At 45.7% G+C, this 27916-nt stretch overlaps 1 long non-coding RNA gene across 1 annotated transcript in view; it reads right to left on the minus strand.

The window, feature by feature from the left end:
* Window positions 1-5358: 5358 nt before the first annotated feature.
* The window catches only part of LOC142039873 (uncharacterized), a 33368-nt gene continuing 10810 nt past the window's right edge, over window positions 5359-27916 (minus strand). Inside the window, exons 2-4 of the long non-coding RNA XR_012653081.1 lie at window positions 8439-8519; window positions 7641-7794; window positions 5359-7299 (exon numbers count right to left, since the gene is read on the minus strand). This is a non-coding gene — a long non-coding RNA (uncharacterized LOC142039873). The remainder of the gene's footprint in view (window positions 7300-7640; window positions 7795-8438; window positions 8520-27916) is intronic.

Below are 27916 nucleotides of genomic sequence, written 5' to 3' on the forward strand. Positions count from 1 at the left end.
ACTGAAACATCCTTCAATTAATCTGGAGCTCATCAAAACATTTGCAGTTGTGGATGTGCAAACACGACTTGTGCTTTTAAAAGTCTCTTAGGACGCTTAAAATTGCTGTCCCGCTTTCCCTCATGAGCTAATCTTGCCAATGGGAGCTTTCTGAAGAGCGAGCTAACAGGACTAGCTCATTAGTCTAACTGAGCTGCTAGAAAGCTCCCCACTCCCCATGCACCGCTTCCCTGCCTTGCCTGCAGTTGCCCTTGCTGTGCTTGCACTGGTCCTTGCAGGAGGAGAGCCTTGCAGAGGCTGGCTTATTGACCAGAGGAGCAGGAGGTGGTCTTTGGAGGGGGACGAGGTGGTGCTTCTCCTCTGCACCCCCAGGCTGAGAAGGTTTGCTCTGGGAAGGGTAGAAAGGATTTACCTTGCTACAGCTGAGCCAAGGGGATCCTGTTAGCATTCACTCCAACCTGCAGCTCATGGACTATCCTGCACTACCCTAGCTCCTCACTGGTACTCTTGCCCTACAAATGGGGTTTGTTTACGTGGTGTGCAAGCCAATAACACACAGAGTTGAGGTATTTTCAAATTAATTTCATTGATGTGCATGAATGGGTGCCTGTCTCAAGACGGCACACCCTTGTCTCAAAAATTCCCACATTTATAGACTTAAGTAATACATATTCATTATTATTTCCCTAAATGATTGATTCTTTCTTCTTCGCCTCTCATGTAAATGAGTGCACTATCTCCGTCTTTCATTGTCTTCTTTTGAGTAGGTGGTATCATTTGAGTAGGTGGTCAATGAGTCGGTGGTCGTGATCTCCCCCTGTAGGAATCACCTTTTATCTACTTACTCTGTCTTGGCAGTTCCAAGTGGTTCTTTGAGGTTTGTCAATCAGACCACAATCCATTATCTTTTCTGACATAAACATTCTACCTATCTACAAAGCCCCATTGTCTAATAGTTTATTCCTAAACCCTAAATCATGTCCAATTATTGTTTCCCTATTTTAAATATTAACTGATGGGGGCTGTACACAGGACTTCAGCAGTTCCCTGGTTATTTCAATCATATTATACATATTAATTGATAACACTGTGAGGCATATATTAGGACATCTCCTGAAGATTCAGGAGCAGCTGATACCTCTCTCCAGTCCAATGGAAAGTGATATTTTAAACAGCCATTGAACAAGGGACTGAGGAACAGGTCTGCTCACTGAGAGTGTCCCTGGGGCATTGAGATCCTGGGCAGTATGGAGCCAAGGCTTTGCCTTGATCCACACAGCCTGTGGATGCTCTGCACCTTGGCCATTCCTGTCTACTGGGCAGTTCTGTGTACCTCTGCCAACAAACACCTGCGCACCAGGTGAATTTCAGTCATGGGAGAAAAAAAAAACCAAAAATGACCACAACAACAACAACAACAACAACAACAAAAAGGGCTGTGGGATATGCTGATTCTTGGCTTTCCTGCCTGGAGAAGCAGCTGGTCAGCCACAGCCTTTGGTGGATCATCCCTCAGTAATTTGCAGGTTCCTAGGTCCCCCAAAGCCCAGCCACTGGCCTGTCCTTCCAAAAGCACTACATCATTCCACCTCCTAGATGTCAGGGGGAAAGGCTGGCCCTATTCCTGCTGGCAGAAAATCCTGCAGCTCCCGGTGAAACCCAAGCATGGCCAAGGGGCAAGCTCTGTGCTGCCAATACAACAGGACCAATTGTTTACCCGCTGCTCCCCCACCCCCTGAAAAAAGTGTTGAGACTGAAGAATTCAATCAGCAGAGCTTAGGGGTAAAAAAAAAATAAATCTACATCTTTGCAAGGACATGTCCCAAAGCAAGGAACGTGTCTGGATTTACTTTTATTTATGCCCTTCTGGGGACAAGCAGAGAAAAGCCATTTTAATCAGGCCTGGCTGGATGATATACAACAAGCTTAGCTACTTGCTAACTGAAAGCATTAGGGAATCTGAGTTTTCTCACTAGCACAACGTAACAAACCTAGCATGCATATTGGAGTATGATGTTGATAGCACTGTCTCTAAAGTATGATTAGGCTTAAGAAAGAGCTTTCAGCTTGCTTCTAGTCAACTACATGTAAATTTAGCAGTTCAGATTTACTACAAATTATACTGCACGTCTGAGGGTGCAAAATAAGGCAAAGCCTACAACACTTCAGTGTCAGGCTTTGTGCTGCTATATTTAAAGCTGTGGCAGAATTGCCTTCACTCAGTGTCCTTGTTCTGTGCCTGAACCAGAGATATTCACGATGCAGCTAACAAGCTCGCTGAAGCCTACCAAGAGCTCATGCCTTCCTCCCTAGGCTTTGTTTTCAAAGGTGTGCTCGGCAACTTCCAAAAATGCCAGAAGCTGTCTGAGCAGCAGGGTCTGCTTACATCCCTTCCTCGCAGGTTGTCACTGGATTAGGCTACTACAAGTTCATAGAGCCCAGTCTGAATAGTCTGGGCAGTTCCTCCTTTGCATAACTGGAAAACTGGCTCATGTTGGAGAAGCTGTCTGCAGAGGTGCTGTACAGCCGGGGCACTGGCTGTGGCACAGATAGAGCTGGATGCTCGCCGCGGAGGAACAAGCAAGCCCAGCAGGGCTGAAACAAGCCTGCAGTCACACACAGAGGGAAATTTCTCTCCCTCTCTAGCTTGCCCTGCCAGGCTGGGCTGAATCACCTCCGTGCAGCGCCTGGCAGGGGAAGAGCTGCTGGGCTTGACTGGGTCTTCACCTACCCGTTGAGATAACAGAGCAGACCCTGTCCCCCTACAAGTCATGTAGGAGAAGAAGTTCCCTCTCATAGGAGCTTATCACAGACTCCCACTCCCTGTTGGAGGGTGGACAACTCAAACCACCTCTCTTTGTAATTTATCCTGAGCCAGGTACTTCCCCAGGCTTACCCCCTTCGGCCCCAATGCCTCCTCCACACAAATCAGCTAAGGTAACTTAGGGTAGGATTGCTCTTTTGCAACATTAGCTCATGGTCTGGTTGTTAAACCCCTCAGGTTAGGCACCACTGCTGCTGTATTTAGCTGAATAGTGCTCATTAAGAGGGCAGAGAGGAAGAACAATAGCATTGTAGAGAAGAACTGGGTTTCCTATCTCAAGAGATAGTAATATCTCGGTCATTCCTGCAAACCCAGCAAGCACGGATAATCAAAGCAAGCTCCTGATAAGAGCATTTGGGGGAAAGACGGGGATATTTAAGTCATAAATTCTATCTTGAGTGGGATATTCTACACTATCCCAAGGAGGACACTTTCCATTTAAACATTTCTGACTCCTTACCTTTTAAAATATTCACAGAAATACAAGATACACAGATTACTTCTGACGACTTTCCTTAACTCATCTGCAATATTTTAGATGTGATCAAGAACTTATCTTTAAGATCCTTACTGAACCCTTACAGACTTTCTGAAGATCTGTCTGTAACATTTTTACTTAGAGGAATCTCTCCATTAGCATTCAATGCACATGGCTATATTTAGTTTTCAGGAAATATGACACTCATTCCACAGGAAGATTGGAAAAAAATATAATAGTGGCCTATTTCTTTATTATTAACCTGTTGCTAAGGTATTTCCATTGATTTTCCTCCATATAATGTATTTCTAAAGCACCGTAGGAGTAAATTTAGGATCCAAAGCAAGAAGAAAAAAACTTTCTCTAGCAAACCTGAATTTGGTCAATCAATCATTATGAAACAAAGTAAGAAAAAAAAAGATCTTCTTACTGGCCTTATGAAGCAATGCACTGCAGTTCCTCAGGCTCTGTAGGCCTCCTGCAGATTGAACAAAATTCATCAGAAAGGCTTGAGATGGGTTTCTGGAGAAGTAAAAACAGTAAGATGCCAAGCATCCACTACATCTGCTATTTGCCATTAATCACAGGCTTCCCCGCTTCCAAGCATGGGAAGGTTTCATGGTTTGTGGAGCAAGATTGGAGCAACCCTTTCCTTTTCAGCAGGGGCTGGACAGGAGGTGCAAGTTCCAGGAGAGGATTCAATGCAAGAACAAGTCCAGCCTTCCATCAAACTTGGCCTGAGACTGACCCATAGGCACCTAAGTCCAGGAGCAAGATCCTTAGGAAAGTTCATCTGATACCACAGGGAGACCATCACCTCTGTGCAGAGAAGGCTTTTTGTGGATACCAAACCTTACTCAACAATCACACCCTCACAGTTAAAAGCAAGCCTGTCAATATAGGTAAGAGCACTGCTCCAAGTACTCCCTGCCATTTCAATATGCAATGTGAGTGCTTTTCCAGCTTGCAGATGCAACGTAGCACTCAGAAGTGTCAGTCTCAGCCTCTGCTGTCTGGTTCCTCATATTCCTGCAGCCATTCAGTAGCCCTACCAAAAAGGGACATGTACAGCCCATTTCCAAATTTGAATATACCATGAAAGCAAATGTAGGTGTCCCAGCTCATCCATATCTCATTTTTAATTAAATCACCTACACTGTTTCAAAACATTCAGAAGGTTAAAAATTAAATTACTCCTATCTTAATTTTACTTGGTGGAGATTAACCATATGTACTACATGATAACAGAGAGCCTCGTTAGTACTGTTTACAGTGCCCATGCATGACATGGCAGAAGAGAGACAAGAAATAATTTAATCTCACATAAATGAGCAAAAATAAGCACATATGACAGTTCAGCACAAAATTCTGACCTATGAAGCAAGCTTATTTAGAAACCCTCATAACAGAAAGTAACCATTTGACAAATTGCACAAGGTCCAGTTTTCTTAATAGACAATATCATTCCAGCAGCTTCACCACTCCCCAGCTGGGTTACACAAGCAAATGGCTTCTCCATCTCTATCTGGGGCAGTAGTTTTCAACCCCAGCTCAAGGATTCATGGACTTCTGAGGGACTGCAGGTAGTAACTAATAAAGCACATGCATAGGGTCTACATGGATCCAAATACTCCTAAGTGGTCTGGGTCTCTTCTGGGAGAGCTTTAGCATTCCAGAAATAGGGAGTATTTGAAAAATCACTTGTCCAAATGGTAAATTATTAGGAGCAGTGACTGTGTCTTACACTGGAAGCGTACAACACCCCATTTTCTTCACTGTAAGGCAACAGAACAGAAGCAAACATGAATAACGCTGCTGGACTGATAAGGTCTGCTTGGAAATCATACATATAGTTTTCTTTGCTGATTTCTATTTTTAATAAATATCCCCACATCCAGATGCCTAGTCTAATTTCAGCCTTGAAAAGTTTACCAGCCCAGGTGAACAGTGACAGCACCCTTCCCTCCAGGATTTTGACTCTGAAAGCATCCTTCCATTCCCCTCAAAGCCAGGGCAGGCAAAGCTGTCTGTTGGTACTAACTTGATTGTCAAAATATCAGCAAAACAAGAAAAAGGGGGGGGGGGGCAGGTGCTAAGGCTTCCTTGGCCCTCCAGACGGGCTTGTCTCCAGCAAAACACAGTCTGGGACCAACTGGTCCCAGTCCTCCTGAAGCCTGTGGAACCAGATGAACCCAGCATAAGCCACTGATTCCAGAGCTTATTTCAACTGTTCACCGATTCTTAGTTACCTGGAGGCTGCACTCTCACTCTCAACTTATGAGACCCTCATAAATAACTCCTGGCTTTAAAGCACCTCATTAAGGCCTGGATCTCCTTGTAACTACACTCCTGTAAATCAACAGGCTCTCTACTACAGTCAATAAACCACATGAGCAGGGGTTAGTTCTTACCATCTGGCTCAAATCCACCTCTATTTTGGCTAATTGATATCTCTAAGTGAATAACTGTGTAGAAGTGACCTTTGGTGAGGAGAGAAACTTAAATCTCAGAAAAGCTTTCTTGATTTTACTAACCCGGGCAGCTGCCTTCCCAGAAAAGTCAGTCTCTTGTTCCCAGCATAACTAAGAGCAGAGGTATCTTTGACAACATTATTTTCTGGTTCTCTCTTTTCTACCAAAGCCTATTGGAAGCCAGAAAAGGCTGGATGAAGTTAACTAGAGCTTTTCTTTGAACAAATCTTAGTTACCATCAAGCCTGGAAACTCAGCAGCATCCTACAAATGACCTTGAAAGGAAATAGTTTTGCTTTGCCCGACTCTGAGCAGAAGAGATTAACACTGCCTACACACATCCTACAAAAGCTTTGTTAGCAAGCACGACAGAGCTGAGTCCAACAAACAGAGCAAAGCCGTGTTGTTGGCTTGTTGCAGACATCTGTCAACACCATAACACTGCAAGAGCTCCAGCCCCAGCTCTCCTCTCATAGATAAGAACAGCAAATTGGAAAATGCATCCCACCCCTCTCTTGTTCCAGTCACTGTTTGCAGTGTACTAGAGGGCTGCTTCTTAACCCCAGAAAATACAGTCATCAAGGAGAGATCAGCCATCTCCTAGACTAAAAACTCCAAAGCCTGATAGTCTTAATCCCTGCAAGCACTTCTGTTTCCCCTTCTCAAGGTTCCCTCCCCCATTTACTCCAGACTGGTCACTGGGTGAATTCTAGCCTCACATACCTTCAGTATATCTTCCCTTGCCCATTTAATCTTCAGCAAAAGTCATCATGAGTTATTTGACTGCAAAAATAAATTATTCTCAGCTGAATAGAAAGATACTGAAGTCAGTCACATTACTAACACACAAATGAAACCTTAATCCTGATGTCAAGCTTGGGACTCTTTCAAGATGCCGCCTGGTACTACTAACCCAGGATACAGCCCTGTAAGGTCCCACTTTGCAGGTAGGAGGTCCCACCTGAGCCATCGCTCTGCACTGCATGTGCACACAAGCCTGCCCAGCATAATACTGGAAAACTACACACAGACTGCCTATGAGCCTTTAATCATTGAATAAGAGTCATTTAATAATGAGCCTTTTCCTCAACTTGTCAGGGGGTTACCAGCTACCCGACTGCTATTTTTCAGTTGCGCAGGATGAAAGAAACAGCGGGTATGGAGAGATCCTGGTCCAACAGACACACAGCTAGAATCAATGGCTACGGGCTGCAGCTTGCAGTGAAGGTGGGGTCCCTTCTCCCATTGGATCCACTTCTGGGAGTTTTCCTTCTAGCCAAAAAAGGCTCAGGGTCCCAAGGGAACATGTGACAGCCTGAAGCATGTGGATAGTCAGAGCAGGTGATTGGAAAGTCTCTTCAGGCCTTAGACCCCGCAACTTGAGGAAAGCTTCATCCCAACAGCAGGCGGTCATAAATCAATGGGCAGCTTTCTGACTGACTCAGGAGAGACAGCATCACCTTAAGTGACACTGATAAACGAGTCTGTGAGATTTGCTTTGCTACACTGCTTTCTGTTTAGCTTCTCCTGAAATTTAAATGCATAAAATACCATTAATATAAAGAGGAAGCCAGGTGTGAAATGAAATAATTCAGATGCAATACTTCATCACAAAATTGTTGGTATAAAGTGGAGGAAAGCTTATTCAAACCAAAAGCCTAAAAAGTCATATGAAAAGGAATATGTAGGTATGGTTTATTTACAGGTCAGTTTGTCCTGAGCCACATCACAACCCCTGCAAAGAACAGTTTAGCTGTATTAATTGTCAGCTTTCATGAAACACTTGGGAAATTTTCTGTGCTGAAAGTCGATCCCAGACTCTGATCTCAGCAGATCTGACCCAGAAAGTGATGGCCACTGGTGCTCACCTTTACTCTCCCTCATTCATGAGCCACCTGGAAATAGCCAGTTCTCAGTGCCTGGGGAAGGGTCAGTGGCTTTTCAGGCTGGCTCCTGACAGCTCCATGGGGTCACTCTGCAGGGCCATCGAGCAAAAAAGTCACTGTTCAGCCCTGGGGTACACTGGAAAAGAAGGTAGAGATGGAAATCATGACTCTTGTGGGAAACACAAGGAAAGCACTAACTAGCAACAGTGCTAATCAGTGATGTAATTCTTTCTACTTTTGAGATAGGCTGGTGAATACTGTTCGAAAACTGTGGCACATTTTAAAACAACTACGTCTTAATGAAAGTACCCAAAGAGGAGTCAGAATCTGAAAGGCCTTCTGCAAAATTAATTCATTCTTAAGGATACAAACTAAGTTGCAAGTTGTACTGTAATGATGCTTTGGCTTTTGAGTTAGTGAGATACAAATTTGGGGAAGTACACACAAACAAAAAGGGAAACAAAAATCCTTATTGTAAAGGATTCTCCACTCAGAAAGCTTAAATGTCATTTGCTTACAGTAAAAGTAAAGGTTATGCAAGGATTAAAAGAAGAAAGAAAAGTTTTAAAAACATACGTGGACTTTGTGGTATTCTCCCCAACATCTTCTAGTAGCAGCAAGCTGGATTCTCTGCCCAAACCTATCTTTCTTCCTCCTTTCTCCTATCCTCCCAAATCTTCCCTGGTAGCGGGAATGCCTGGCCATGACATCTCATCTTTTGGAAAGCAAAATCCAACCCTATTTGCCTTACTGAGTTAGACCTGAATATTTGTTTCTTACCTGGTAAATCAACGACGTGACTGCAGAGGAAAGTTACAGGCTCATTGCTGGAATTACATCAATTTGCAAGTTCAGTGGTGTCTATTTGGAGAGAGCAAGCAACTATTTTAACACTGTTGGCATTCTCAGAAATAATTTCTGGAGAGAACTTCTATTTACATTAGTGTTACTACTCTGCATGGTTACTTCCCACGAGAAATATGGACTGTTATAACAATAAGCCAGTCACCAGTTTTCCACCCAAGAAGTGCTATGCAGTCATTCAAGGCTGATTCCTTTGGACCCATTTATTATCTGGGTTCCTTGCTTTGTACCAGTGCTTCATTCTTCTTCCAGCTGAGATTTGTGTTCCTTCTTGGCACTTTTAAAGATCCTTTTAAAGTATCTTTTTACTGCACAAGTCAAATCAGTTTTTAAAACGAAGACATGAAAAAATCCACCGTGGCTAGTTTTGTTCCAAATGTCCATGACAGTCCCCAGCTATCTCCTACAATTCAGAGGTTCCTGAGGTGAGGGTAAGGTGGCATTTTGTTGTGGGCTGAGGGCTCAGCGTCCGCAGGGTCAGCGTACTGGTCTGCCTCCTGGCATATTCCACATCCTCACCACACTCCATGGCCTCCCCAGGCTAGAGCTGGCAGACCCTCTGCCCATTTTCCTCCTGCCTGCAGGTCTGAACTGCAATGCCCTTCTCCCTGGGACGCCCTACTGCGTTAGCTGTCCTGATATCTGCTCCCAAAGGGCTTCGTGAGGGACGCTTACCCCAGCCTCCTGCACCCCACGGTCAAAGTTTGCAACTCTGTCTGAGGCCGACTTCTACCTGAATACAGCACGTCCCAGAAGGGCTGCTCAGAGGATGGTTTGGGGTGGGAGACTACACTCCAAAACCTGGAGGAGATGTGTGGGTGGCAGGGTGCTGGAGCTCTTCCTGGTTACCCTCACAGCACAAAATCATCCAAGTTCTTCCTTCTCGTCACCGTGGCACTGACTGGAAAGACGCAAGGCAGTAACAAAAGACAGACGAGGGAGACGCTGCCAGCCTCAGCCCTCTGCTCTGTGCTCCTGGGGTGGGTGTGAGGGAAGGAGGGCAATGTTCTGCCATGCAAGAGATGCCTTCTCTGGATCCCTTCCTCCCCCCACCCCAACTCTCCTCTGCTCTGTGCCTGGCCTCTGCGTTCGCAGGCTGGACTGCGCAAATGAAATAACATGTGGAGACAACAAAGGAACAGGGGTGAAACAGTGCACACCAATGTGGCTGATGGTGTGGTTGTATCAGGAGAGCCCTAGGACCACAGAAACGAGCCTGGTAGCACAGACCAGAGTGACCAATGCAGAAGTGATGCTTGAGAGACTATCTGCAGTCATCCTGTGTTGCGTGTGCAGGCCAAGCAGGTTACCGAGTCTTGTTGTAAAGTTATAAATCAGGGTTTTCCTCTGTCTCTCTTCCAGGCAAACATACTCCTAACTAAGAAAATACAAATCAAACCCTCCCTAAAATAATCAGAAAGACGGGAAAACAGAAAAATGAGTCCCCAGAACAGAGCAATTATGCGATTTTCAGCAGGCTGGTTATTATAAAATCCTGACAATACAGGCAAGATGCATCTTGCGTTCATTCTGTGGGCTATCTTTAATTCACTGTTATACAACACAATAGTCCAGCCCCAATGGAGAAAATTGCTGTGCACACTGTGAACTCCCACGAACAATAAAATGCAGTTCAGTCTTGCTTATTCATCATATCCCCATGACCTTGAGATATTTAAAAAGACAATGGAAACACCTGACACCTTCAGTTCTGAAAAGCTCTATCCACATACAAATCGATTCTTTTTCAAGAGGGGCTTTGTTCAAAATTAGCGAAGTATCTATTATGCATACTAAAAAGTGAGAGCAACAGATAAGTAATAAACAGCATTTCCTAGCATAGAAAAGTAGGTCACATCTAGAGTAATTTTCTTCCCAAACTTGAGGTGCTTCTGTTCTCCTCCCTTTCTTCTCCAGACCTTTCCATAAATAAACTTCTTCAGAAGACAAAGAGTTCTTTTTCTGCTCCAAATGAGGAAAATATCTTACCCAGCCTGCTCTCTATCCCTGCAGTTTGTTTGAACTCTGCATTGATTGTCATGTATTTGACATGAACCCTTTGAAGGGAATGAATCTTCTCCCCAATACAATGTGGGTTCTGGTTGGAGAATACTTCACTTCTTTTCCCTGCCAAAGACCCAGGTGTATTGGGAGCCTCGCAGAAGACATTGACTTTAAGGAATTAGAAGTCATGAACAGTCCATGTCTGCCCTACCAGGTGTCGTATGAAGGGCTTGAGCAGCCCGTACGTTAGCATGAGTAGCCACTGCAAGGGAACCTGCTGGAGTGCCCCGTGCCAGCCGGTGTTGTACACTCGTAGGTATTATGACAGAGGTAACAATCCAGGCTGTGAGGAGAAGATAAATGGGTTGGTTTGTTGTGCAAAATAAAAGGCACCAAGGCATGGGAGGGAGGCAGAGCCTCTTCATGAACAGGGTCTGCACAGTACACCATGGGAAAATCTATCCGGGGTCTGTCCCATGCTGCATGAAGGTGGGTTCCCAGCATCTGAAGGAATATAAAATTTACTCACTATCTATATTCCCCTTTTTGTTCTACCTTATTAAACCAGCTATTTTATTCCACCATTTGTTGTTGAGCCCTTCTTACTGATATCTGAAAAGAGCCCTGCACTGTCTGTCTCATGCTCTTGGTGCAGAACACCAGGTCACTGCAAACAGGGTCTGAAGGCCACCTCCCTCCTCAGAGCTTGCTGAAACCACCATTTAACACACTGTGAGACGTGGCTTTGAGACTGAGGAAGGATGGAGCAAGAAAGACATGCTCCGCTGCAGCAGCAGACGTGATATACATTATATTGCCCAAAAGCCTGGAAAGAACTATGCCCATTTGTCGTGTCTTGACTTAGAACAAAGGCTTTGGAGTTAGCTGGGAAACCCTGTTTTGTGTTACATGTTATGTGGGACCACCTGAAACACTGGGACTGCTCCTGGGGACCACTGCAGTAAAGAAGCAATGGATATTTTTTTGCTAGGGACTGAGATGAATGGGAAAGCCTGTCATTTATGAGGTTATGTTAATTTAGCTCCACTGAATCTCTCTGGGGACCAATAATATTGATTTAGGATTTTGTTCTGATGACAGCTGAAAGGTGTGAGCTAGAAGAATTGTCTGCGCCTTGCCAACTGCTTCCCCCAATTACTGCCTGCAATAGCAGCCTTGAGTTCTCGCTCCTTTTTCACCTTGAGTCTTAAGGCAAGATACTGCAGGGTACTGAGCCATCTCTGTGTCTCCTGCACCAGGGCGCCCAGTGCCACATTCTGGAGTGATGCTCCACAGGGGAACTCTCTGCTACGGGTACCATGCTACAGCTCTTGACATGGTCTGAAAGTGAAATTTGAGCTGCATCTTCAAGTGGAAGTCAGTCCTTTTAGAACTGAATACAAACTTACCACCTGGGTCCTGAAAAACCTACAGTGCAATGTAGATGTTAAGTGGTGGGGCAGGAGGAAACAAAGAAAAAAGAAAAAAAAACCAAAAAAAACCAAAAAAACCACATAAAATAAGCAAGCCTTGAACCTTGCATTTCTCCTAAGGGTGCAGAGAACTTGTCCAATGGGAAAAAATAACCAGGGACACTACTTTTTGGCAGGTCAGGTTGAGTAGTGTTTTTTTGTACCATATATAACTGCATAAATTCCCTTTCTCCTCACAGTTAAAGGGGTTGATAGCTGTTACCCTCCTCTCTCTGAGCCCCATGGGCAATTTCGGTTCCCACCTGGGCTGAGACAGCACTGCGTTGGCTCCTCTGCATGGCCAGTCCAGATATTAATTGGTCTAAGTGGGATGTCCCACTGGGAAGGCACCTTTGATAGAGCCTGAAATACCAAAACAGCCTCCCTTTTGAGGGCAAGAATGCCTTTCTGTCACAGTAGTTGTTTTGTATACCAGAGCATGGTGTTACCCTCTTGTGTTCTAGCTTAATGGTTTAACTTGTCCTGTGAAATTGTTGCAGCAGGAGAAGTGGACATGACACACCAATTTTCTCTTATAATAGGAATCATCAAAGCTCCTAAATTTAATCCTTGGCTTTGTGGGAACCTGGCTGAGAGTGAAAGCTCATAGATCTACAGTGAAACAAAAGAACACGGACCAGCTACAACAACATGTCCCTGATGATTTGCAGTGTTCCACCTTGCAAAGCACCCCTAAACTGCAGGAGGCTGATCTTACAGCTGATGCATCGTCTGAACAGAAGTATCTACTGCACATTTTGGGGATGGGATGGGGGGGCTTAATGTTATAAATCTTCTCCTTAGGAATTTTTCAAATTTGCAGTATCTTTTTCCTTCTGAAACAAGAAAAGCATGAAAATAAGACCCACATCAGATCCTCTGCTAAGGTGCTTGACATTGCCTGCTACTCCTCCTGAAACTTCATCCCTTCTTTGAAAATAGGAACTGTGCAAACCTTTTGCATAAGAAGAAAGTCTTGCAGACATTGAAATAAGCGTAACTGGTGCAGAGCTACTTGGCTGATTCTGCAGAAAACCAGAAGCGGTGTTTTGCAGACAATAAATGCTCCCCTTTCATCTCTACTCAGAGGTCTAAAGCTCATGTCTTTAATGCCACCATTGCTGACTGCTTTCTTCCTAAATAAACCACCTCAGGGAGGAGAAAGAGAGATTTCCTTACATAGTATGCTGCCCACAGAGGCACAGACAGCCACCTCTGATGATATTTTGAAAATCTCCCTAGCCAGTTGTGGGCAGCTCCTCTGATTTTAACAAAAAAAGCTTTTTGCATTACTCCATTTTGTCTTTTACTGTTTCAGATAGGGATGGACAAAAATTGGCTTTACCTTACCCTGTACAGTTGAGGACGGCAGGATCAGTGGGGTCTTACTCCTTCAGACCTTCCATATCAAACACATCCAAAACACACTGATGATTAGTTAACCACCTGAATTAGCTGGTGGAAACTGGCTTTGCTCCAGAAACCTCCCCCAGAGCTGTGCTGAGATATTGAGAAGGTGACTGGACCATGATTGTACTGCCTATGGAGAAGGTAATGAAGAACTTTCATGACCAAAAAGGCAACATATTTTGTTGTCTTGCAGGGCTGATAAGGCATCACACAGACTAACAGCTGAGGAGCTCTCGAAAGCCCTGAATCAGTGGAAAAACAGGTATTCATGTCTTTGCTAGGCAAAGAAGAGCTCTTCTGTGTCTGAAACAAATGCTGGCCAAAGCCTGTGGGACTTCAAGCCCTTGAAAGCCTAGAAATCTGCTTGTTTAGTGAACGAAGCATGGTTCAGCCCAGTGGGACTGTGGAAAGAAGGTACACTGGCCTGATCATGCTGGACCCTGTATCACGTTGCAGATTTCAGGCTGCAAACAGACATGCTTTACAAGCAGATTTTTTTTTACTAAAGGTTACACCATCTCTCCCCATGGAGGCACATCTGATCTGGTACAGACAGAGCTGATTTTCACCCCTAATTTGTACTTAGTTACTCAGAGCTGGGACTAAAACTGGTACAGCTGTACCAGGTCTCTAAGTCTAACTGTTGTCTCTCCGCACAGTGCTGACCCTTGGTAAAGCAGCAGAAAAGAGTAAAGAGCAGGTAGACTGACCACACCTGAGCTTTACTGCAGGGGGAAGGAATTGACAAATGAAAAGGGGAAATGGCACTGCAAAAATAGCTGGTAGGCTGGACCCATGGCAAGGAAGCTGGGCTGACCGCCGGCTGTTAAAGGGAAATTGGGGGCAGGATGACTGAAATACAACCCCAAACTCACAGCAGATGAGTTCTCAACTCTCGGGTTCTCCTCCCAGCTCAGACTCTGACCTGCAGGGTCCTACAATTTGGGACTGAAAGCCAAAGACAAGCTTCAGTTTTCCCTTGCTGCAGTGCAGAAGGTTACAGAGTTTTATCACAAGGCTCCTTTCTCCCACTCTGCCTGCCTCCTCACTTTTGGAAAAAGAAACTGCAAAGGTTAACCCCCTAGAACACCTGCTGTGCCCTTGCTACTGTCCCTGCCCCAGTTATTACACAGCAAACAGGTGTGTAGGAAGAGCATATACCCTGGAACTGAAGTTTTCAGAGCCTCTGTTTCGGCTCCATAGGGAGGCAGGGCTGTCCTACCAAGCAGAGTTTTCTCCTCTGAAAAAGCAGAGCATGACCAAAGCTTGAGAATCAGTGTGCTTGGGTTAACCTGGACCAGAACAAATAAAGAGGTTAGAAGACAACCCCACCTTTTTCTATCAGCCTTCTTTCCTATTTCTTCAGAAATTCTCCTATTTCTTCAGAAAATCTGATCTCCTTGGGAGACAGGATACACACAACATTTCCTAAACCCAGCATTTTCATCAAAGGTAGAGAGTCTTTTCTCTCTTTGCCTCTTGTACTCCTTCATCACCCCAGCATCATCTTGAGCACCCTTGCACTCTTGAAGCCCTTCAGATTGCTCCATTGCTCTGACCATTTCACTGGCTCTCTTAGAAGTGATATTGGCTGTGGTTCTTTGGTATAAAAAGCATTTAAAGGTTCTTCTGAAGCTGTAGAACTCAGGGTTTCACTGTGTAGCAGCAGAGGCAGGATGGCCCACACCAATGTAGCTTCTAAGTGTTAAATCAACCCAAGGAGGGGCAATACCCAAGGCATCAGGCACATCTCAGGCAGGGCCAGGTTCTTTGCTAGCATGAACAATACTGTTGCCTTTCAATCCTGCACTCCCTTACTGTGCACAATATGCTCGTATCCAGCCTAAACTCCCTTCTGTGTCCTGCTAGGAGAGCAGCTCAGAGTCACTGCAAATTGAAAGTGCGACTACAAAGCTAGGAAATTAGCATCTGGAATATCCCTTTAGGCTACTGGGTGTCTTTCCTTATCACTGCAGTAAATGCAGGAGAAAAGGAGGCGGTAAATCTTGCTTCACTTCGTTGAAAAAGTTCCGAGTAATTTATTTAGTTTAATGTTGGGTTTTGATGAATAATGTGCCTATCCTGGCACAGGAGGCACAATCACATATTGTGAGAGGAGGCCACAGAGCAAGATTCAATCAGTGCACATGATACCAGCAGGCAAGTTAACTACAAAGGATGCATTTTTCTTCCGCAATCCCAGTAAATCTGTTTGTATCTTTCAGTCTGTAAATACCACTGGGTACCTACCCTATGAGCATGTTATGCCAGCAAACAGGGGACAATAGCAGCCTAAAGGTAAATATGGCAAAGCTCAGGAGACTACTAGGCTTACAGGTCCTGCCAGCCGTGTTATCGTGCTGGGCCCAGCTTCCCTCCCTGGGGTGCAGCCAGCCCTCGCTGCTTCCTGGCAGCAGGAAAGTTTGTGAGATACGGATATAAACAGTCCTTGCGACATACCCAAACCTAAAGCTGTTGGTCACCCCCGCCATTCAGAGGAGCTGTGGCTTTTCCACGTCGGCACAAAAGGGACACAATGTTTTTCCCATGCTCAGGCACAGTAATGGGAATTTTTCAAGAGCAGTCTGTAATGTCCTGAACCCTCCTCTGACTGCCAGCTGGCAGCAGCTCTATCAAAGGCATGGCTGGAGCATACTGGAGCCCTGCAGAAGAAGCAGGTGAGACATTCTGGGGCCTCTACTCCTGGGAGCCATATCTTGGTTTACAGCCAGACCTGACAAGACACTCCAGTTGATCGTTACCTGACAAGCGTCAGCGGTTCTTGTCTGTGACCATTATCCCTTTAATATAAAACGCTGGGGAGATTAAATAACCTTCTGAAAATGCAGCCAGACTTTGCTAGGTCTTGGAACAGCCCTTACGGCATTCTGGCCAGCTCTGCTTTTACTCCATTTCCTCCACTGGCAGACAGCACGACTCATTGTACATGCGAGTGTATTCAAAAGTGTGACATAAATGAAATGCACTCAGCTTTATGGGATATATAAGAGCCCAGATATGCCAGGACCTTCAGTCATTTTACAAGGTCCGAAGCCGAGGGAGTAGGTGCCAGTCAAAAGCTTTGGTTTCTTTTGTCTCTGTGTCTCTTATTTTCGCTCTTTTTAGAGGTTTCTTGGGAAATGAGGTAAGTGAAGCCCTGAAATTCCCCCTTGGAGAGTTGATCAGCTCAAAGTCTGCAAAACCCCAGACAGAGATCCTGCTGACAGCTTTTTCCTCCCTGGATGCTTCTCCTCTGAAGCCTGCCCAGCGGAGCTGCGCTGCTCTGCTCTGCTCACCTGGAGCAAACCCTGAAGCCCGCAGGTGCCTCAGCACTGGCCCAGGGCCATCCAACACGGCTCTCAGCCCCAGCCCCATCTTTCTGAGGAACAATCTGGCAAGTGCCAGCGTACGCTCAGCTGCTATGCCGCTTGTACGCAACCTCGCAGACCTACGCTGCACACCCGGGGCTTGCTGAACACCCGCAGGGGTGGGTGCAGGTCACCTGCCGATCAACCCAGACCCTAGCCAAGTCATGAAGGGGGAAGGTTAGCTGCCACAAAGATCCAAGTGGGAAACGTTTAAGCTAATGTATACTTCCCCGAAAGCATCATACTTCAAACGATTTATTCCTTTCTAGCAATCATCTGATCAGTTCAGGAGCCCACTGCAGTACAGGTTTGGTAACAGGCATCTGTGGTTCTGAAAATGGTGTGACCTAAATAAAGCAAGCAGATAGAAAGAGGGGAAGAAAAGCTGCTAAAGAGAACTGGCTAAACTTCTATTCACATTAGCAACTACAAGTGCAGTCTCATAACTCCCAGCCCAGATCATTAGTCCATGCTGGCTGTGCACACCGCACATCAGCAATATTTTAATTCAGGCACAGCACAGGACTTTTTCTAAAGTAACTTCATTTGTTTGTCCTGTTTCAGAGGAACACGTATGCACGGGGTGCGTTGCTTGTAGCTGGCAAGAGAAGGCATATGTGTTAGGAGGACACATATACCAGGGAAATGCCATACTACTGGAATATAAAGTGTTTGAGATGATAGGCAGTTTCAGTTCTTGTTAACCCTATTGGATACATTTTCCCAGTTATCATCTTCCGGATAAAAATTTCAGCTTGGAAGCTATCACACAGACAAGAGAAAAGGGCCTGTAATAAGAATGACTGCAAATGGCGCACATTTTTCTGTATTTCTAGCCTGCAGATGAGGATCCAGCTTCCCAATTACCTCCTCTGTCTTTCCTCATCCTAACTGCTGCTCCAATAAGAAATCAACATCTTTTTTTATCAGATTGCTTCCAGGATCTTGGTTGTGCAACTTGTGAGCAGGAAGGAGTCCATGGCTTTGTGTGCCCAGACAAAGGAATAAAACACATCTTCCCCTCACAAAAAAATCCTGCTGGAATTAAAACCAACTGCAGATGGACCTGCATGCCTATTTCCCTCTATGAACAAAACCAGCATCAACAGTGGGCTCACTTGCTTTGGTTCCAGCTGATTCAGTAATTTCCTCATCTAACATATCATGGGCAAAAAACCTTCAAATGTAATAACTTACCCCTTAGAGATCATACAGCCAGTCATTTGCATGCCTGAATCTTCAGAAATGAAAATGAGAGGCTATATGATAAGTCATCTTTGTGGCACTTCCCAGAACAGCTACCATATTGCAGGGTTTGACACATGTACTAGCAGCAGAGAGGTAAAAACACGTAGGCATCAAGTCAGTTTTCCACCTTCTTCAGAGATGTGTTTCCATATGTACACACACAGAGAGAAATATTTATATGGACACATATTTGTGCATGTAGTTCTCGTCACACATCTCCTTTTAAACCTTTCTTAAATATTTTTGAATCTTCCTTAAATAAAGTATCCTTTTGCACCTCCCTTATATTGAACTTGAAAGAAAAGAAGGCAAATTGCACAAAGGTTTGTAATATACAAACAATTCAGATTTTCTACATGAAGTTGCGTATGATGTGTTATTTAGTTGGCTAAATAGGGACTATCTCTTTCACCAGTTGTCCCTAGATACAGTTTTCAATGATCTGTCCAAACTGACAGTAGGCATAACATTCTTCCATCACTTTTACAAAGCTCAGGGCCCAGTTCACAGAATTCACTGGGACACCCAGACTTCCCCTCCGGCCTTTATACCTTTGACTCCGAGTCAGCACAGACATGAAGCAAACACTGGCATTATGTGAATTCAAGTTAAGCTGGTATTTAAGTGCTATAAAGACCCAGACCCTTAACAAATTCCCTAGATATAGCCTTAGGCAGTTTCACATGACTGTATGGGCTGGTTTCCCCATATCACAGGGAAACTTTGAGGACTTGAAGTTTTCTTCAGTTTCTATCTTTCCTTAATGTCCCCCCAGCCTGTTTGTCAGCAGTATTTTTGCACTATGTTTGTGACAGTGGTTCAAAATTGCTGTAAAGTACAGCAGGGCAGTTATTTACCTGTCAGTCAAATCTGTGGCATCTCTGGTGTGGTAAGCTGGAGGAGATAGCAGTATCGGCTCTGGTCTACTCCCCTAACTCCTGAATTTCCTCTGACATTTTGGTTTCAGTCACTTCTTTCTAACACTTTATGCAAAATTTTATTTTTTAGTAAAGCGCCCCTGATCTAAACCTATTAGTGTGGAATAGCTCACAGGAATTTCTGTGGGAACTTCAGCACAGTTTTTTCATGTGGCCTTTCTCCTCTCTTGGGGCAAACAAGGTCTCCCAGGTACACATTGGACAGAAGGACACATCACTTCATCCTGGAGTCTTGTCTGCAGAGAAGAGTGAAAGAATGAAGGTATCCAGACCTGAAGAGCCATGAGTCATGGACATAGTATTTCCAAGTCTTTCCATTCCCAAAGCAGTTGGGGTTTGCAAAAATTGTCCCAGAAGATAGCTTTTAAAAACATTTTCCCTCCTAATCAGTTCTGCAGAGTTTCACTCTGCATGAATAATGTGTGCCCAAGGAGATGCCCTCCAAACCCATGTGAGATGTGGGGCCTTGCTGCATTCTCCCCAGTCACAAGCTGAAGGCAAAACTGGGAGACAAAAGTGCTTTAGGACTCATGTCTAGAGAGAATGTTTTACAGAAGATGTCTTACAGAACTGTAAGAAGTGAAACACAACCTTAGTCATTATTTTAGCAGTTAACTGGCACCAGACAAAACAATAGGAGATGAGAATTACCAAGTTTTAAAGTTAGCCATATAATTAACCAGAACAGTGAGCATAGCAGTTAGTGCCTCTATTCTGTAATGAGAAACAATAAAAAAAAATCTAGGGAAAAAAAACTGGGAACGAGAGTTGTTTTTTAAAATGAGTTTCTACAGGGAACACTCAACTTATAAAGAGAGATAAATTATAGGTATGCGCTTAATGTGTGTTTATGGTTTAGCCCCTAGGAGACAGAAGGAAGAAAAATGATCTCTGCTTTTTTCCATTTTTCCATCTAAGCTGCATTAGAACGAACAGTTGGGGCTGGTTATCCATAATTCACTGGGAAGTGGCTGTACAGAAAACCTTCTCAATATCTGCAGGCCTGCCCCAAAGCTGCCTGATGGAGGAGAACACCAGGATCCCCGTGGCAGAGTCACTGCCTGAGGGAGAGACAGTGGGGAGGACATGACCCAGGACCAATTAGCAAGGCCTAAAGTATTTTCACAGCAAGGCCCTTAGTTTTGTCCCAATATGATAGAAATTCCAGAGGAACTGCATCTCTATGTTTCGGCTGCTAAGCCATGTGCCTACGGTAGTGCACGTGCACGGGAGATGAGCGCAGCTGGCGTGCTTGGCTTGCACACCCCAGCGCAACAGGCGTTTTGCTTTTGCCCAGTTGCAGGGCTGGTGGCTAAATCTGCACAAAAAGGGGTGGGGGGGGGCATCAGCGCTGTTTTCCTAAGCTGCCCATGACAGCCCTGTCCATGGCTTCACCTGGGTAACACTCCACAGCCGCACTGGTGGGGGGAGCAGGGCATTTCCAAAATGCTGTGCCCTGGAGACAGGGCAGCACTCTCAGTGTCTTTGCTCTCTACCCACGTCCTGTCCCACTGCCTCTGGGCAGACTCCTCGCGCTCTGCCTCCCTCCAGATCAAAATCCAGCACCAGGGAAGACAGAGAAAGCCTTGTTGTCTCAACCCTCCACCAAAGCTTGCACCACCACCAGCTTGGCTCGCTCCCCACCTCCTTCACACCGAGCTCTTCCACTTCTCCCCGGCTCTCTCTTCCATCGGCATCCGTGTGCTTCCTTCCTCGGGGAAAAGCACGGTAGGCAGTGAACCGACACCATTCCCACCGGCACCTGGGCTCTGCAGCTGGCCCAGGGTAACCAAAGGGCTTGTTTTATTTATCAGGTCAGGACTCAGGGGAGGAAGAGAGGTCATCGTTGGGGAAAACAGGCCCCTAATTACACTGTCAGCAGGTACAGAGGTTGACCGCTGGCTGTATTAAAGAAATAAAACTCAAAACAGACCATTAATATGAACTCTCCCTGCCAAAGAAAACAAAGCCATTCTCCTAATAAAGCCCAGAAACAAGGGGAAGACTGCATCCGCAGCATGCTGTTGGACCATGCGTGGACCAGAAGAGCCATAACAAGCAGGATCAACTTTGTATGCAGAGGGAGGGTGCCTGGGTGGTGAGAATCCAAAAGGCGGAGGCAATGCAGATGGGACAGTGTGTGGGGCTTGTCCAAAACCACTCTAAGGCTGTATACATGATATTCTCTGTACACATGGGATACGTAAGAAGAGCTTCCTGTGACTGTATTAAGCAGAAATCATGGCATATCCTGAAGCGACCAGTCCCCAGATGGACAACTGAGCCCCGTTGTCTGCTCCCCCCTACATTACACACCTGAGAGTCACAGACATCTCCCAGGGGATTGCCACCACTGTTTGGAGATTGCCACAAGCCCTGCGAAGCTGTAGCCTCTTTGGGGTCTGGATTACCCCACTACCAGCTGATTTGGGGAAGACAGGACCTAGTTTCACGTCACAAATGGCATGGTTCCCGAAAGGCTTTTCTCTTCTGAAATTGCTTGTCCTGCCTAGCAGTGTGCCTGAGACCAAGCGCGTCTCCCCTGATGTCTCACCAGGGCTGATCTTACAGTGCAGTCTTTCTCACTGGTGCCATGATAAAGACTGCCCTATCCCTGTCCATCTCGTTTCACAAAATTTCAAGGGACTTGGTATCTGTGAGACCACTTTCAAATTTGGGTAAGATTGGTCAAGAGGGTCAAGTGCTCTGAGGTGCAACTGGCTGACAGGCAGCACGACTGCACATGCCATGTGTCCTAGGAAACCCTGCTAAAGCCCAGCATGTTAAGGCACTGCCTCCAAAATGCACAGGCTGCATTAGGAGCAGTCCAGAGATTCCTTTGCCTGCGACAACTCCTCAGTACCCCCTCAACCTGATTTTCAATAACCAAGAATCAGACAGCTTTGGGTTTCAAGTCAGCAGAGAGTGGCTATGCAGGCCTACCCCTTCTTACAGAAGGCGGCACGTTCTTAAAATCTGTTATATTGCAAAGAGGTGCAAAAAAAGCCACTTAGCTGAGCTGAGGCTCTTCTTGGTGTCATGGTTTAACCCCAGCCAGCAACTAAGCACCACGCAGCTGCTCACTCACTCCCCTCCCACCCAGTGGGTTGGGGGAGAAAATCGGGAAAAGGAGTAAAACTTGTAGGCTGAGATAAGAACAGTTTAATAGAACAGAAAAGAAGAAACTAATAATGATAATGATAACACTAATAAAATGACAGCAATAATAATAAAAGGATTGGAATATACAAATGATTCACAGTGCAATTGCTCACCACCCACCGATCGACGCCCAGTTAGTCCCTAAGCGGTGATCCCCCCATCCCCACTCCCCCCAGTTTATATACTGGGCATGATGTCACATGGTATGGAAAACCCTGTTGGCCAGTTGGGGTCAGGTGCCCTGGCTGTGTCCCCTCCCAACTTCTTGTGCCCCTCCAGCTTTCTCACTGGCTGGGCATGAGAAGCTGAAAAATCCTTGACTTTAGTCTAAACACTACTTAGCGACAACTGCAAACATCCGTGTGTTATCGAGGTTCTTTGCATACTGAACTCAAAACATAGCACTGTACCAGCTACTAGGAAGACAGTTAACTCTATCCCAGCTGAAACCAGGACACTTGGCCACAGGACAAGATTTACAGATGTTAGTGTTAGTAAGCCTGGTCTTCCCATGCACTGGAGCCAGAGCTCTTGTTTCTCTGAGGTACAAGCGTGGGGCAATGTGAGAGGAAACACATCCCACACCCTGGGCTATAGGGCTGAAAGGAGTCTCAAGGACGGGCTGTATCTGACAGAGATGACTTCTTATGGGGCTTTTTTGAGCCCAAAGCCCCAATAAATGGCTCTTCACTGCAGGCCAGGGTCCTAGCACCTCTTGCATGCCACAGCCCCGTGCAGGAAGGACCACAGGACAGCTCTTTGTAGGGTCCTGCAAGAAGAGAGGGGCCATGCCGTTGCACTCCATGTAGATGGAGCACGGCTAAAACAGTAGGGACTCAAATATTCAAGGCCTGCATGCAAAGGCTGCAAAACTCATGGGGATGGTCAAGCTTTTGCTGGTTTTGTGGATGGACATGGTCATGAATCGCAGCGGAGTGCTGAGTTGTAGCCGGAGGCTGCATCATCTCTCATGGAGCAACACATCTGTTCTTACCATCTTTACAATGTGCAAAGGAGAAAGTAAAGGTTATGCAGACCGATGCTGCAAACAGAATTTACTCTGAGCAATTAATTATGCCACAGGGATGTGCATGTGGCTGTAGGCACTTGAAAAATAAGTGGGCGGATATTGATTTAGGAGTCTTCTGTAAGGCTTCTGGTTTTTTGAACTATTGAAGCTGAGGGGCAGGGATTCACACAAACAGCCTTATATTTAACTTACTGCTGATTATATAATCACACAAACACACCAGTTCTACAGCTACACATATAAATTGAGCCACTGTCCAGAGCTAACATTCATGGATCCATATATATCTTGCTCACTGGCATCTTTATGGAGGCAAAGGTTTGTATAAGATGGAAAGTAAGCAGGGAAAACCAGTGAAATCAGTGTGGGGCAGCGGGAAGTTAATTTTGGTGCTGCAGATAGCAAATCTGATGTATAAACATATCTTAATGTGCCTATTAAGCTTAGTGTCAGAGTGATATAGCTAATTCCAAATTCTGACTTCCAAACGTATTAAAGTCTCAGAAGTTTTAAAGCAGAAAGAAAGAGACAAGTTGTTTGTTCTAGAATATAACAACTTCAACATGGAGATCTGTGTCAACTTAAAGAGCATGAACTATATAGTTTAACCCAAAACATGAAGGAGAAATGGGATACTTGTGAGGATAGTGAGAATATTCCAAATATTTCTCATTTCTAGAGAAATCCTATCCTACAGCTCTCTCCTGGCCCTATAGAATAAGAGTGAAATGAGAGTTGTGTACCTAACCCCTTTCGGCTGTTCTTAAATCCCAGTCCAAATGCCTTAACCACTAATATTTTCCCAGGCCCATTGATCTGAATGAGAACTTAAAACTTGAGTGGAGACAACAAGATAGAACCCAAATCTGGTTACACTGTTGTTGTGCTAATATAATTCCTTTGTGGGGAGGGGACTCTTCTAATGCCCTGATTTTATAGGTTTGTGCAAAATACAGCATCGGTTTAGCTGGAGACCTCTGGACTCTCCCCATTAGATGAATAAAGGCTTTTTTTATGCAGAGGATTCTCAAAGGAAATAAGACGTTCACTAGTGGGTGAATAAAACATGGAATAAATTTGAAATACTCAAGAGGCAAAGAAAAGCACTGCATAAAATTAAAAAAAAAAAGATGTGAAGTTCTTGATAAAGAAAAATAACAATGTAACACATGTCAAAGGCTATGCAGCCATGAGTAATGACAAAAGGTAATACTAAACATTGCAGAACCCTGATTAGTTTTGTAATAGTGTATAAATCTGTGAATGTACAACTTCAGAAAGAAGATTTAAATGTCCTTCTCTAAGCAGCTTACCAGAGCTCAGTTTTTTAAATCTTCATTATTGTTTCTTGTTAATTTGTTTTTACCAGATTCTCCTGCTATCTCCTGTGCACTCTGGTTATGAGGTGTTAAAAGGATTAGGAGCCCATGGATTTCAAGAGCAGTTGATCTTTTCTACACATTCGTGTTCCGAGAAACAAAAGCTTCATTGCTAATGTAAACTCGAAACTGAATAACATAGGTTATCCTTTGCAAAACACTTAGGGAGAAGATGCAGGCAAACAGCTCTGTCTGCTGCTGCTGACTTGTCACTACTCTAGGGTGGATAAAAAAGAAATCAGAGGTATGGCAGATTCACCACTTCAGCAAAAATGCTGCCCTCATTTCAGGATTATTTTGAGATCATGGTGCCCACCAGACCTAGTCAGTTCCTTGACCAAGAACGTCAGAAAGCAAAATAATTTAATTCTTGGGGGGTAAACTTTAAATCCCAAGTACCCTTATTCCGAAGCGTGGTGCCACTTGCGCATCTCCAAGTGCTGTGATCCCATGATCTAGAAGAACCAGTTTCACTAGGTCCAGGTTTTTATATCCCACCTCATAGCAAGGAACACCATTTCCCACAGCACACTGCAACGACTCTCTTGGTGCACACGTGGGTTGAGGGCTGCTCCACGTCTGTCTGTACCTGGCTCTTACAACCCGTGTGCTGGCCTTCTGTCACCTCGCACGTGCACCACGCACACAATGCTTGACAGTGGGATATTGACCCTGGGCAGAACAACTGCATGGTACTGAGGCGAACTTTGACATTTTTCTGCTGGTTACTGAATCTAAAATCAGGCTTGCAAAAGTGGTACTGGATTTATGACACACACCATCTCCACAATCCCATCAGTCCACGGACTGCTGCTCCATTTGCTCCCAACCAAAATGATCCAGGCCATACATGAAATACAAGGAGCGGTGGAGGCCAATGGACTGGATTAATCTGGAAAAGCAGAAACCAAAGGGACATCTAATCCCAGCCTACAACTCGGGTGGCAAGTACCAAGAGAACAGAGCCAAACTCCCCTCAGCAGGTCCAGCTGGTGTAACAAAGGCAACAGCCACAGTTGCAGCTTGGGATGTTCAGGTTGGGCATTGGAAAAACATTTTCCCAGGATGGTGGTTCATCCCCAGTCATTGGTGAGATGGGGGATCACCATCCTCAGAGGGTTTCAAAACTCACAGAGGCAAAACCACAGCTGCCCTGATCTAACATTTGGTGAGAATCCTGCTCCAAGCAGGTCCCCTCTGACCAGCATTTCTGTGAGTCTGTAATTCTGTAAATAACTGTCTCTTTTTCCATTCCACAAATAACGTCTCTATCACTTCCTCCAAAACTGCCTAACACCATGTATTGGGTTAACATGGCAAGGTTTTGGTGGCCACAGCAACACTGACGCAGGGGTGGCTTTTGTAAGAAGATGCCCTCATGTGGGACAGAGCCAATGCCAGCCAACTCCAAGTCAGACCTGCCACTGGCCAAAGCTGAGCCCATCAGTGACGGTGGTAGAGCCCCTGGGAGAATGTATTTAAGAAGGGAGAAAAAACTGCACAACTGCAGCTGAAGAGAGGCATGAGAATATGTGAGAGAAACAACCCTGCAGACACCCAGGTCAGTGAAGAAGGAGGGGGAGGAGATGGTCCAGGCGCCGGAGCAGAGATTCCCCTGCAGCCTGTGGGGAGGACCCTGGTGAGGCAGGCTGTCACCCTGCAGCCCACGGAGGTCCACAGTGGAGCAGATCTCCACCTGCAGCCCATGGAGGACCCCCTGCTGGAGCATGTGGATGTGCCCTGAAAGAAGCTGTGACCCTGTGGAGAGCCCATGCTGGAGCAGGCTCCTGACAGGACCTGTGGTCCATGGAGAAGACCCCACACTGGAGCAGGTTTGCTGGCAGGAAGCTGTGACCCCATGGGGGACCCACACTGGGGCAGTCGGTTCCTGAAGGACTGCAGCCCGGGGAAGGGACCCATGCCAGAGCAGGTCATGAAGAAGTGCAGCCCATGGGAAGAACCCACATTGGAGAATATCATGGACTGTATCCCATGGGTTACACACTGGAGCAGGGGTCCCCATGCTGGAGCAGGGGAAAAGTGTGAGGACGAAGGAGCAGCAGAGACAAGGTGTGATGAACTGACCCCAGCCCCCATTCCCCGTCCCCCTGCGCCGCTGGGGGGAGGAGGTGGAGAAACCGGGAGTGGAGTTGAGCTGGGAAGGAGGGAGGGGTGGGGGCAAGGTGGGTTTTAGATTTGTTCTTATTTCTCATTATCTTACTCTGCTTGATTGGCAATAAATCAAATTAAATAAATTAGGGTTTTGTTGAACATTTGATTTAGCCAACAGTCTGATCTCTGTCGGACCAAGACAGTGGAGCATGACTTTTGAGACAGTTCAGCTTTCAACAGTTTCCAATTCAAAGCTGAGACCGCTTCACTTAGCCACAGACTGGGGCTCTTGGAAGGATCCCCTTGCTCTAGGACAGAAACACCTTGATCATGTTGGTGTCCTCTTCCTCTCGAAGTCATAGAAGTAAACAAATAGGCCATCCTCATGACTCTCAGGCCGGGACAAGAGCCTCCTGACCCTGACGAACTTGCACAGATATATCCAAGAAATAAAAAAATATTCTGCTAATTCCAAGGGTAGAAATTCTGGAAGGGTGTATTTCTATTCTTCGATAGGCTGAGTGGGCTGAGAAGAAAATTGTAATGGCAGTTAACATACCTGGGATGTGTGGAAGGAGGTCACAGCTTAGGAAGCCCTCTCCAGCCTGTGAGACAAGGAATGGCAGCAAGGATGTCAGTAGTGTCCAGGGGGAAATCTGGGCTTGGCTCACATTCTGCACCAGCCACTCAGGAGCAACACCTGCACATCAAAGGGCTGTGGAGTACCAGATTTAAAAAGATATCAAGACGCCAAAAGAAAAATCCCTAATGGGGTGGCAGGTAGGTTTAAGCTTGCCTGCTCACTTGGCTTTCACAGACACCGTCCATGTCTGTGGGACATCATTATACACTACAGGTAGGCAAATGTCATCCCTGCTTGGCCAGGCTGCATCACCCATGGGCACAGAGAAAATTCATGTTTCTTTGCACCAGCCTGAGCAGCTCTTGGCCCTCAGGGAGGTGCCTGCCCTGTTTCCAGACCAAGGACTCCTCAGCTGATGGCCCAAAGGTCCTGCCATGGCTTGCAAAGCCCTGTCATCCTGTATCAAACAGAGCATGGCATGTCACCCAGTCTGCTTAACGTAGAGGGGACGTCCCCTCCCTATGGAGCAGATGAGCTGGGGCCCCGTCTAGTGAAACTGGAGCGTATCTTTGAAAAGGATATCTGCTCTGACTCCAAAGAGGTGGCTCTTCCAGGGGCTGTGCTTGGCTAGTGCAGGGACCCAGCTCTTATGATTCACTCGCAGCGCAGCTTTTCTTTGCCTCCTGCT

The sequence above is a fragment of the Buteo buteo genome, chromosome 15 (genome assembly GCF_964188355.1).
Source record: "Buteo buteo chromosome 15, bButBut1.hap1.1, whole genome shotgun sequence".
Taxonomy (NCBI): Eukaryota; Metazoa; Chordata; class Aves; order Accipitriformes; family Accipitridae; genus Buteo; species Buteo buteo.